The following is a 12,643-nucleotide window of genomic DNA, read 5'->3' on the forward strand; positions in this document are numbered from 1 at the left end:
TGTAGAAGTATTTGAAGCATGAATTTTCATGAATCCCAGAGTCCAAGCTATAATGGTTCCTAATACCTTTCACAACTTTTTTGCATTTTTAGAGGCTACCAAGTTCCCTTCAACCCATCATCACTTTAATTATAAACCTAGCAAAAGATATTGAATCCATTCAGTAGATTAGTCCATATTAATCATATATATTCAGTAACAAATAGCATGGGGTTTTTGATGAACTTCAATGTTTGATTTGTCATTAGAGTCATAGTTGAGTCCAAGAGGACTACTTTTTGCTAGAGGTAAAATATTGACCATTTCCATACCTTGTTCCTCTACATTATACTATAACACTTGATTGGTAAGGAATCCAACACCCCTAAAGGAAGCTCCCTCAACCATGCCTTAATTTCACAACATGTAGATAATTTAGAGCTATGATTAGCAGAGATCGGTTATTTGAAGGAAACTAATATTATGAACTCATAGATTCCATTATGAATAGTTGCAATAAGCATGGATACCAATAGCATAATAGTAATAATATTTAATATAAATACAATAATAATAGGCTCCACTTGCAAAACAAGTATTGGTATCCATAACCACCACCTATAAGAGCATATAATGTGCATGATAATCTTTTTGTCTACCATTTCTTTGCAACACATACATTTATGATCAATTATGGTACAACAAACACAAATGTATACTATAGCAACTGGTGAAGTAAGATAAGTATACAACTTCAATATAGAGTCCTTTACTAGAAAAATGGTGTGATAAGATATACAATTTGAATTGTGATGAAGGATGCTTTCCAAATTTTTTTTTGAAGATATTACTTGTTTTTTGAAGTGTATAGATATCAGCCAAAAGATATGGTGGTCTGATCTAAGAGTACAAAAAGGATGAAATATTAGTCAAAGGTTGCCTCTCTATCATCTAACCAATACTAGTTTTCTAATTTTTTTTAAAAAAGATGATCCAAAATGACATCTACAATATTAGTTCTACTATAGTCAAGTAGATAAATAGGAAAAGTATTCCAATAGTAAACAAGCATAATACTACTATCAGTCTACCAATTAAACTTATGCAAATAGCATAAAGCCCCATAGGGAATCAGGTTCATATTAAATGATATCATAAAATAAAATAAAATAAAATAGCCAATAGTGCTAACTACCCTCCTTCTTATCTGATTCCTCAACATCCTTCCTATCCACACCCACCCCCTCCTCCTTCACAGATTTTTCTAGGAGGATCTTCATCCAATCCTCAGCTACATAGACATATATGGAGTTGGAAGTCTCGATCTCCTTTCCTAGGTCCTTCATATCATTGTTCACCTATAGAAAATAAAGGGTGGTAGTTGTAGAATGCATAACTTTAGGGGAAAACTTGGTCAATATTTCAAATTTTTGACAGATGCCCATGTGATTATCTGTTAAATCCTTCATTGACTATTCAAGTCTATCTAGCTAAGCCTTGCAATGACTCCATTCATGACTATGATTTTATTTTTTACCCCCCACTTTAGGAGTGTCTTTCATGGGGGAGGTAATGTCCTCACCATCACTTCTAGCTGGGGAAGGGTTAGCCTCAAGGGTGTTAGAGATATCGGTAGGGTTGGAGGATTGGAGCCAAACTTCTTGCCAATGTCATTGTGGGGTTTCTTCCTCTTAAGGGGTTTAATGCCACTTTTAGTTGACTCTAAGATAAAAGTCTATTTGTGGATGGACTTAATCTTGTTCAATTGGAGGTGTTTGATGGTTCTTTGAACTTTCTATTTTCTCTTCCCATTTTTCATGTGAGAATGAATGAGACTAATTTTAACCTTAGGATTGGGGGTTTTGTTGATTTTTTATAGTCTAGGTTAGGGATAGGGTCAAGAGAGACTTGGGGGGTAGCAGTAGCTAGAGAGTTAACTAGGAGCAATGGATTTTGGGCAAGGTCATGGGTATATAATTTATTTATGAACCCCTAGTGGATGACATAAAAGGGTTTACCCGCATCCTTCCTTCTCCTTGCCATTAAAATACTATCCTCCATAGAATTCAGTAATAGGAACGGGAAGGATATTTGATCACAAATTTTGAAATGGTTGAGGATGCGGACATGGTACAAAGAAAGTACCTAAAATAGATCCTTGAGTGTAATGTATCTCATAATATCATATCAGATGATATCCCAGGGCTTGGGAAGGTATTACCTGGAAAAACCTCCACACATTCAAATTGGTTCCTCATGAAACTTGAAGAATTTCTTCAGGTTGGTTTCATCATTCACGTGAGCTTATTTGCACCAGTTTTTGCCACCCACAAGAAAGCCATTGACCCTACAAACAAGATCCTCAATGATTCCTTTTGGATTTTAGCAATCAGAGGAATAAGAAACTATTGTCTAGGAATTGGGGTTGCTAGGAGATTTCACATTTGTACTTCCCTTGTTAAATTGGGTATCCTTATGCATTAAAAATAGGGTATCAATGCTGAATGGGTGTGTTCATCCAAAGTAACTATATGGAAGCTTTGGTTATGTTTGAGAACTTGGTAAAGGGTGTCTAAAAATGTCATTGTCTTACTTAGTGTCTTGAGAAAAGGAAGAGTTATCCACTTTTCAAGTATGTAGCAGGCCAAATAGGCAGAGTATTGGCTTTGAGTTGAGTTCAAAGAGATTTTGTGGAGTAAGGGTATTGAATTGTAATTGAACCTAACTATTTTAAAGTTTATAAACAAAAGCCTTCATTTTAGGAGCCTTGAAGATTGTCTTAACAAACTAGATCCTTGAAGTATTGACATGGTTAATAGGCTAGAGTGCCTAAACCTCTTAAGTTTTTAACTCTTATTGTGTTATAAATAGCTTTCACCTACCCTACTGCATCAAGTGGTATCAGAGCAAGAAAGTTCTTGTGAAAGTAATAGTGGTGTTTTGAAGTACCAATTTGATCAACCAGCCATGTCTAAAGGAGAAGAAGAGATTCCTACAAGGTTGACAAATATGGAGTTGACAAAGATAGTGAAAGAACAATTGGCAGATAACAAAAAGTTAAGGGCATCATTAGACCAAAGGGACAAAGAGAATGCTGAAAAAGATAGATTGATTTAAGGTCTATGATGGAGAGGCTATTAGTACTAGAGAAGAAGGATAAAAGAATCAGATTGGATGAAGAAATTAGAGATAAAGAAGAGGAAGAAGAACCTGAAGAAGAAGAAGAGGACCTTGAGGAAGTAATGATGGCTAAGTTGAAAAAAGCCATTAGGAATGGAGATAGAAGGGTAAGGACACACTTACCTATGTATGGAGGGAAGATGTATGATGAAGAGGTAATAGATTAGTTCAAAGAAATTGAAAATTTCTTTGAGTGTGAAGGGATAGAAGAGAAGGACAAAGTGAAGATAGAAAAGTCCAGGTTGAAGGGGCATGCTTTGTTGTGGTGGGATTGTATCTATGTAGAGAGATGGAAGAATGGTAGACCCAAGATCACATTTTGGTATATAATGGTGGACAAGATGAAGGCAAAACTTTACCGAAAGGATTATACAGTACAGTCGATCTAATTTCTAGGATCTAGGAATATTACAGAGGAATGTTGACCAATTACATAAAGTTAATTTGAAATATTTAATGAATAAAATTAACATAATTGAAATAAAAGAACAATGCAAAATAGAATGATAGAAGGAGAAAAGAGAGATAGAGACACAACACATTTGACTTCGGAGTTTGTCCGATATGGACTACGTCTTTGGGTCTAGCTCCAATAGGGGGACCGATCTGATTGACTCCAAGAAATTAATTACAAGTGATTTGAAATAATTCTCTTCAAGCACATGCAGCAATATTCTCTAATGTTTAGGAATAATCACCACTTCTCCAAAATCACAGTCTCCTCATCATTTGGTTGTTTAGAATAATTTTCATGCCTTGAAAATGGCCTCCTACCCCCCTTTTAAATAAAAAAATTAGCCTAAAATAGGCTAAAACAAAAGAATATAATAATAGGCCTTTTTAATAGATTACATCTCATCATAACCCCTTGGCCATTTTTCAATTTTGGCCTTACATAAATTTTTGGGGCTTAATAATTAACAAAAAAACCTATTTTAATAAGGTGGTGGGTAGTTTATTCAAACATAAACAAAATGTTTGTTAGATATATAACAAACTCAAAACATGGCAAATTGGCAAAGGTCTTTTGGTTAGAGTCGACTATTTGGGGGTTCAAACCCCATCGACGCCCGACCCTCTTTCCAACCAACTAGGTGGCATTAAAAGTTTAAATTAAACATTTGTTATAGTGGTTTTGAAGCTTCCCAATGGTACAAAGGAAGCTTACCAATAGTACAATGGCTACCGACCAGATCTTAGAGATTGGTGGTTGCAGGTTCAACCCTGCCGACCACCAAAATACTTTTACATATATATATATTTTTATTTTTATTTTATTTTATTGTATTATTTTTATTAAATCAATTAAATTTTTTTTTCCATCTCATCATCTCAAACTTTGATCAGGCATATCTTTTGCATATGAGTTCCGTTTTTGACGAAATGAATGCCATTGGAAAGCTCTCAATGATATCTTCAATTTGAAATCCATTGTTGACCACTTTTGAGATGATTATTTTTTCAACTTTTGATGACCTCTATACCTGGTTGGACCAAACTTTGAATGGATGCTGATTATTGGAGTTTTGGAGATACTTCAATTTTGACAAAAATATCCCCCAGATCAAGCCTCCCCACTAAGAAGCTTTCAGACCACCAAAAGTTTGGATTACTTGGAAAGAAAGTGAGGCTATTTTTCCCTCACTTTACCAATCTCTATCCATTTTACCTTGCTTGGATGCATCCCCTTCAATCCCACTTGGAGGTATTCAACTGGTCCTCTTCATGAAGTTCTAACATTCCTATTTAGGATAACATCTTCTGGCAATTCTAACATATACTCTAGTGAAAGATCATCAATTGATGGAACCTTAACACTGATGTCTTCATCCAAGATCATTGGAGGCTCATAAAACTTCAGATTTTGAACATTGACAATTGAGTAAATTTGCATGTATGGAGGAAGATTAAGGCAGAAGGCATTGGTACCAATCTCTTGCAAGATTTCAAAAGGACCATACCTGATAGGCTTGAGCTTCCTTCCTTCACCTTGCATTCTTTCCTAACTGATATGTAACCAAACTCTATCACCAACTTGGAACTAATGATCGATGTGATGCTTATCATGATGAGCCTTGTATTTTGCTTGGCTCTAGTCAAACTGTGCTTCTACTACATGATGGATTTCATATACCTTCTAGATGAACTTCAAAGCCCTTTCTGCATCGTGGCATCCATCAATAATGTCTTCCTTTCCAAAAGAAAAATCTATCGGTCTCTTAGGAAAATAACTGAAACAAGTCTCAAAAGGAGACCTCTTTGTAGAAGAGTGTGCTGCATGGTTGTAAGCATGTTGCACATAGTGAAGATTGTCATCCCACAGCTTAGGATGCTTGCTGCAATAACCTCTAAGTAGATGCACAACTGTATTATTCACTACCTCTGTTTGTCCGTTAGTCTGCAGATATAAGGTTGTACTCTTCTTCAGCTTGGTGTCCATAAGTCCCCACAAAAATGACCAAAATTCCCCCAAGAATTGAGAATCTTAATTTGATACAATAGAAGAGGATAACCCAAAATGAACCCATACATTTTGAAAGTACAAATGAGCTATTAGTTTAGAAGTGACTTGCTTCTTATAAGGCATTAAAATACACATTTTTTTGAACCGATCAACTACCACATACATATAATCATGACCCTTTCTAGACATAGGTAAACCCCCACAAAGTCCATAGACACACTTTTCCATGGACAGGATGGTACAGGTCATGGTGCATACAAACCCAATTTCCTATTACTTGGTTTGATGGTTGCACACATGACACATCCTTTTATATACTTGGTGATAGTTTCCTACATACGAGGCCAGTAACAATATTTTTGGAATTGAGCTAATGTCTTACTTACCCTTAAATGTCCTGCCACCAAAGAGGTGTGTGCTTAACAGATTATATGTGCCTATTCATCTTTAGGAATGCATAATTTCCCTAAGTGATATAATAAGCTACCCTGCACATAGTAATCTTTCTCTTCCACATGTTTAGCTTGGATTAAATCTACATAGATATTCTTAAAGTCCCCATCATTAGCATATTGTTCCTAAAAAATTTCATGAACCATAGAACTATTTTGAAGGATTATCAAGGCATTCTGAATAGGAGGTATAGAGAGCATATCTGCTACTTTGTTATGGGAACCCTTCTTATACTTAATTACCAAATTAAACTATTGTAGAAAACCCATCCACCTAAAGTGCCTACTTTTTTGCAACTTAGATTGTGGGTGCAAATACTAAAGTGGCTGGTGATCAGTGTGGATTACAATTTCTTTTTCGATTAATTAATGTTTCTATTTTTTAATACTCTGAACTAAAGCATACATTTCCTTATCATAAGTAGGATAGTTACTTACTACTACTGAAAAAGTTTTAGAGTCATAGCAAACTGGTTTACCTCCTTGCATTAATATAGCTCCCATGGCAAACCCGCTCACATCTATCTCAATCTCAAATGGTTGACGTAAATCAGGTAGAGTCAAAACTGGTGTAGTGCTCAACTTTTCCTTTAAAGTGTCGAAAACCTTCTTTTGTGGAACTCCCTACTGAAAAGTTTCCTTGGTACTGGTTAGTGCATGCAACGGTGATGCAATATAAAAGAAGTTTGCAACTAACTTCCTCCAGTACTGGACTAAACCTAAAAAGCTCTTGACTTCTGTAACTATACTTGGCTTAGGCCATTTTACAATACATTTAACCTTCACAGGGTCTACTTTTAATTGACCATTTCCTGCAACATAGCCTAAGTACACTAAAGATGTCTTTGCAAATTGACATTTTGACATCTTTACATAGAGTTTTTCTTTTATCAATACATCAAGTACTTTCTTTACCTGAATTACATGATCATCACAAGACTTGCTGAATACAAGAATATCTTCTAAATAGACTATGAAAAAATCATCAATAAAAGGACGAAAGACATCATTCATGACTCTCATGAATGTAGCTAGTGCATTACAAAGCCCGAATGGCATAATCAACCACTCATAAAGTCCCTATTTTTTCTTAAAAGCAGTTTTCCAAATATCACTTTTTGCAATTCTTATATGATGATATCTGTTGCATAAGTCTAGCTTAGTGAAATAAATTGCATGTTTCAACTAATCAAGTAAATCATCAATTCTAGAAAGAGGGTACCTGTTCTTTACCATTATCTTATTTAGAGCCCTGTAGTCAATGCACATTCTGCAAGTCCCATCTTTCTTTGGAACCAACACAATAGGAGATCCAAAAGGAGAAGTACTAGGATGGATAAATCCTTTCTTGATGACCTCCTGAACTTGCTTCTTGATTTCTTCATTTTGTAAGACTCATAAATGGTACATGCCGATATTAGGAAGTGGCACTTCTAACTACAACTAAATTTCATGTTGTATCTCTCTTTTAGGAGTCAATCCCTTTGGTTCCTAAAACAAGTCATCACAAGCAGAAACAACTTTGACCATTTTAGCCTTATGTTTTAGATCACATCCCTTGAATACCTTAGATGTTTCATCTTCTTTGGCTTTTACAATCATCAACACAAAATTCTTACTAGAGTTGACTAACCTTTTCATCTGACCAGCATTAACTAGTGCCAGATTAGTGTTAACCTTATGTGCTCGTACAATGTATTCAATTTTATCTTTATAAAGATGATATTTATTTCCCCCCCTATAGAAGATAGCCTATCAATCATACAAATAGGGACTCCCAAGTACAAGACCAAAAATATCTAGAGGGACTACATTAGCTTCTACCTCATCTACAAAGTTTGTAGTGATAGAAAATCTTAACTTACATTGCTTGGTTACCTATAACTTTGCATCATTACATCTAAATTCGAATATGAAATAATTCATTCCTTTTCTTATCATTCTTAGAAGAAGAATCTTTACTCATACTTGCACTTATGCTAGAAGAACCGGTAGCTGATGAAAGAGAAATACCTTTTCCTTTACCTTGGATATCAGTGGCAACAACTTGTGTTTCATCTCTAGAATCAGATCCAAGATCCTATTGTACTATAGTAGCAGTCTTTTGTTTTCCTTTATTTCCACCAAATCACTTTGGCCTCTTTTTAGGATGCAACTTCCAGCACTTAGAATCATCATGCCCTTCTTTATTGCAATGTGAGCATGTTGGTTTCTCACCCTATTTCTTTACCATGGCTATCTTTTTACCCTTCCCTTTGCCTTTGGACTTTTCCTCAGATTTAGATGACTTTTTATTAGACTTATAAATGAAAGTAACCCTTACCTCTTGACTCAAATGTGTTTCTTGGACACATACTTCATCCAAATTACAAGGATTCAGGACAAGAATAGAATGCCTTAGGTAAGAATAAAGACCACCTATATACTTGAGTAAAGTTTCCTGGGTATACAATGGAATATTTAATGAAATATCCTTTTTACGAAACTCACGGGTGTACTCCTGGATAGTTTGACCTTTCCCTTGCCTAAAATGTTGCTAGTTCATCATTAACCACTACATATAAACTAGGGGGTAGGATTGCTTCTTTAAAGCACTAACAAATTTTGACCAAGACAAATTGAACTTACCATGCTATGAAGTTTCATGCTGAGTCCTACTCTCCCACCAAGTTAGAGCTACACCACCTAGCTGAAGAGTGGCTAACTAAATTCTATCAACATCATCTACAAGTTTTTGAACTCTGCAATAGACTTCTACTTGTTTAATCTAGTCATCTAGTTTCTCAGCATTTAACTCCCCACAATACTTTGGCAAGTCAAACTTTACATCCAACTTAATTCGAGGCTTATGTTCACTGTTAAAAATATAAGTAGATTTAGAATGTGTAGAAGAAGGAGAAGAGGAAGAAGATGGAGAAGAAGGAGAAGAGGGAGAAGATGGAGGTGTCTTTGGAAAATCATGACCAGTTCCTTTCTTTTTCCCTTTGTCTCCATGAGCTACACATTTCTACATCTTTTATTTCCTTTCCTATAACAAGACTACTACCATTGACTACAAATTCTAGAGAGTCTTCTGGATACTTTGATCTTCTGAACTTTGTCCACCATCTTTATCTTCCATCTGCAACGATGGATTAGCTCTTCATTTTTCAATCTCAGGATTATATTCTTCAAGATCACCTTCACCTTGATTCAACTTATATATTTTTAACATTCAAATATGCAATACTAGTGCAACTAGGCTCTAATACCAAATTTGATTTGATTTCTAAGATCTAAGACTATTACAGAGGAATGTTAAATAATTACATAAAGTTAATTTAAAATATTTAATGAAACAAATTGGCATAATTGCAATAAAAGAACAACACAAAATAAAATGATAAAAGGAGAAAAGAGAGATAGAGACAGAACACATTTGATTTCGAAGTTTGTTCAGTATGGACTATGTCTCCAAGTTTAGCTCCAATAGGGGGACTGATCCGATTAACTCCAAGAAATCAATTACAAGTGGTTTGAAATAATTCCCTTCAACCACATGCAGGAATATTCTCCAATGTGTAGGAATAATCACCACGTCTCCAAAATCACAGTCTCCTTCTCATCATTTGGTTGTTTAGAATAATTTTCATGCCTTGAAAATGGCCTCCTATCTCCCTTTTAAATACAAAATTAGCCTAAAATAGGCTAAAACAAAAGAATACAATAATAGGCCTTTTTAACAGATTACATCTTGTCATAACCCCTTGGCCATTTTTCAATTTTGGCCTTACATCAATTTTTGGGGCTTAATAATTTTTTTTAAAAACCTATTTTAATAAGCTGGCTAGTAATTTATTCAAACATAAATAAAATGTTTGTTAGATATATAACAAACTTAAAACATGGCGCATTGGCAAAGGTCTTTTGGTCAAAGCCAACTGGTCGGGGGTTCAAACCCCGGCGGCGATCGACCCTCTTTCCAACTAACTGGGCAGTGTTAAAAGTTTAAATTAAACATATGTTATAGTGGTTTTGAAGCTTGTCAGCAGTGCAACAGAAGCTTTTCACTGGTGCAATGGTCACTAGCAAGATCTTAGAGATTGGTGGTTGCGGGTTTGACCCCGCCAACCACCAAAATACTTTTACATATATATATTTGTATATATATATATATATATATATATATATGTATGTATATATATATATATATATGTATGTATATATATATGTATATATGTATGTATATATATATGTATATATGTATATATATATATATGTATATATACATACATATATGTATATATACATATGTATATATATGTATATATATGTATATATATATGTATAGATGTATATATATATATATACATATATGTATATATGTATATATGTATGTATATATACATATATGTATATATATACACACACACACACACACACATATATATATATATATATGTATATATATGTGTGTATATATACATATATATACATATATCTATATATATATATATATATGTGTGTGTGTGTGTGTATATATATAATTTAAGATCAATTTTATTTTATTATTTTAAAAATATATAAAAAAATTTGCCACCTCATCATCTCAGACTTCGATTGGGTATATCTTTCGCATAGGAGTTCGATTTTTAACGAGATGAATGCCGCTGGAAATTTCTCGATGAGATCTTTAATTTGAAATCCATTGTTGACCACTTTTGAGATGATTATTTTTTCACCTTTTGATGATCTTTGGACTTGGTTGGACCAAACTTTGACTAGATGCTCATTGTTGGAGTTTTGGAGATAGTTCAATTTTAACGAAAATATCCCCTGGACCAACAATTTTATAAGAAGATGAGGGATTACAAGAAAAAGGAATTGGATGTATAGAAGTATACTGAGGAATTCTACAAGCTTGATATTAGAGCGAATTATGAGGAAGAAATGGAAGAAAAGATCGCAAGATATATGGTGGGACTGAGGTTGAATATCTAGGATGAACTTAGTCTTGTTACCCCAAGGTTGGCTGATGAGTGCTATCAGTTAGCCTTGAAGGATGAAGAGAAGATATAAAGGAGGCAAGAGAAGAAAAGCAGCAATAGAGGTGGATCTTCCATGAGAGGAAGAAGGGGAAGAGGTATTAGTGATTCTTATAATTAGAATGACAAAGACAAATAGAAAACATTTTCAGAATCAAGAGGAGGGTGTAGAGGTGGAAGAAGTGGAGGAAGCGGAGCATTCACAGGAAGATGCTTCAACTAAATTCAAGTAGGCCATTATTCCTTTAGGTGTCCTAAATGGTAGGAAGACAAAGGGAGAGACAAAAGAACAAACTTGGTTGATGAAGAATCAAGAAGAGATGAGCAAAGAGAACTCATTGAAATTCATCCAGAAGAAGGTGAATGCTTGTTGGTAGGAAGAGGATAGCCAGTACAATGAACCAACATTTCCAAAACCAAATTTCTAATCCAAGGTAAGAATTGTAGTCTTCTTATTGATTCAGGGGCTTCACATAATTTAGTTTCAAGGGAGGTCATCAACAAATTGCATCTAAAAACTTCTCCACACCCCAATCCATATTATGCAACATGGGTAAGTAAGGATAATAATCTACTTGTGGATGAGCAAGTTATCTTGAATTTTTAAATTGGGCAATATTTTGATAGTATATTGTGTGATGTAATGGAAATGAGTTGTGGAGATGTTACCTTGGGAAGACCTTGGTAGTGGTCAAGGAGGGCTGTACATGATGGTTTTACAAACACTTATATTGTACATAAGGGCAGGGTCACCTATAAGTTGGTTTCACTTATTGATAATGAAATGAAGAATGTAGTTATGTGCTTTGTCATAGATCTATTAGTGCAGGGTTAGAATACCCTATAGTATGATACGGGTTGGGGTTTGAAACAATGCTAGAATAAGGGATAGGACAATCCAAGGGTGACGGGGCTGTTTGAAAAAACTTTTGGTTTGATAGGGAAATTGAAGTGTCCTATTGAGGGATAGGTAGATAAAGATGAACTAGTGACAAGGTAGAGACAAATGAAGTTTGTTCAGGAGTACAAAGTACAAAAGAAATACTATCATAAATAAAAATAGTCATCTCCAAATGAATTAGTACCTAATCTTTTATGTCCACATAGAGGTAGGAAGAGATAGTAGTAGATCACTTTGGGAGAATGTATCATTCCTAAACATCATATTACTATGAGAAAATATAGTGGGTATCAACACAATAACTCTTGGGGCAAGAGCTCTTTTCATGGTGGGGAGTATGGTGCAGGAGCACCTCGAACATCCAAACCAAAGTTGAAGATGAAGGAGACCTCAAGGACATCCAAATCAAATTAGGATGGAATGCATGATCGAGGTCAACAAGTCAACTAGAGTATCCTAGCACCTATTATGGGCTTCAAATAGTGCAATATTGTGTTAAATTTTTAAATGTCTTCAATGAATCCATTTTATGTTTGTAATGTCCAATAGTTGATTGTAATGGATCAATGATGTCCAATTATCAAAGAATGTTTGAAGAAGTATAGAATGGGAAGAAAATAGGTCTAGGTCATTATGGAACAAT

The 12,643-nt window shown here is 34.6% G+C and overlaps 1 pseudogene; it reads left to right on the plus strand.

Annotated features, from left to right (window-relative positions):
• Positions 1 to 3,104: 3,104 nt before the first annotated feature.
• The window catches only part of LOC149536425 (LOB domain-containing protein 4-like), a 30,533-nt pseudogene continuing 20,994 nt past the window's right edge, over positions 3,105 to 12,643 (plus strand).

The sequence above is a fragment of the Cupressus sempervirens genome, chromosome 10 (assembly GCF_028749045.1).
Source record: "Cupressus sempervirens isolate cs-2001-9-10 chromosome 10, ASM2874904v1, whole genome shotgun sequence".
Taxonomy (NCBI): domain Eukaryota; kingdom Viridiplantae; phylum Streptophyta; class Pinopsida; order Cupressales; family Cupressaceae; genus Cupressus; species Cupressus sempervirens.